This window comes from Bison bison, unplaced genomic scaffold (assembly GCF_000754665.1).
Source record: "Bison bison bison isolate TAMUID 2011002044 unplaced genomic scaffold, Bison_UMD1.0 scf7180017864261, whole genome shotgun sequence".
Taxonomy (NCBI): Eukaryota; Metazoa; Chordata; class Mammalia; order Artiodactyla; family Bovidae; genus Bison; species Bison bison.
In genome coordinates, this window is record NW_011494833.1 from 586,515 (window position 1) to 587,595 (window position 1,081).

The window sequence follows — 1,081 nt, forward strand, 5'->3', positions numbered from 1 at the left end:
GCGGTGGGTACACATCCCTCTAGAGTGAGGGGCTGGAGGCTAAGACTGTGCTTGGCTCTCCAGAGGGTTCTACTGATTCCCTTGACTGCACAGGGACTGAGGACATGAGAGACTATCCCACAACAAAAACTCCCATCTTCCAGAACTACCAAATGGGGTGTCTCTGACAGACATTTTTCTGACAGTCATTCAGGACAATACAGCCAGAGACCCACTGATCAAGAAAAAAGTCACTCAGCCAGTGGTTCATATTTGGCCTGAGACAAGTCTTGCCCAATACAAGCAAGGACGGTCATGCTGTTTTCACAGTTCACAAGGGAAATGACCACCCAGGCATAGAGGGAAGGATGGGGAAGTACTTCTAGACCACCCTGCAGTGCCCTGATGCTGGAAATGCTTTAGGCATCCGCAAAGGCTTTCATCCCATTAATATATTTACCCAAGTTTCCATTTCCTCTGAAGGGGCTTAGGGAGGGGAAAGAGAGGAGATAGAAAATGAGCTGGAAGGTATGGAGGCAGGACGTGCTAGAGAGGGAAATGTTCAGGACCAGGAGGCATCTGGCATTCCTATCTATTTATTTTTGATTGGAGGATAATTGCTTTACAATGTTGTGTTAGCTTCTGCTGTACAACAATGTGAATCAGCCGTAAGTACACATGTGTCCCCTCCCTCTTAAGCCTCCCTTCCACGCCCCCATCCCACCCATCTAGGTCATCGCAGAGCACTGAGCTGAGCTCCCTGTGCCATACAGAAGCTCACCACTAGCTATTTTACACGGGGTAATGTATATATGTCAATGCTGCATTCCTATTTAAAATGCACAGAATTGGGTGTTGAGAGACCCAGGGAGTCATTTTAGAAGTGTGGAAACTGAGGTTCGGAGAATCAAAATAACTCATGTAAAATCACATGTTAGTGACCAAGTCAGGAAACTTTAATCCATGTGTCTCAATCTTAGGTCAGTTTTATTTCTATCTCTTAAAACATGTAATTTCTATTATAAGATGTTTTAAGGGATCAAAACATGCAGAGATAATTGCGATCATGTAACTTATGGCAGATTTTTATTTTTATTTTTTG

At 44.2% G+C, this 1,081-nt stretch overlaps 1 protein-coding gene across 1 annotated transcript in view; it reads right to left on the reverse strand.

The window, feature by feature from the left end:
• The window catches only part of NKX3-1 (NK3 homeobox 1), a 37,343-nt gene that overhangs the window by 16,073 nt on the left and 20,189 nt on the right, over window positions 1–1,081 (reverse strand). The gene's annotated exons all lie outside the window — the stretch shown is intronic.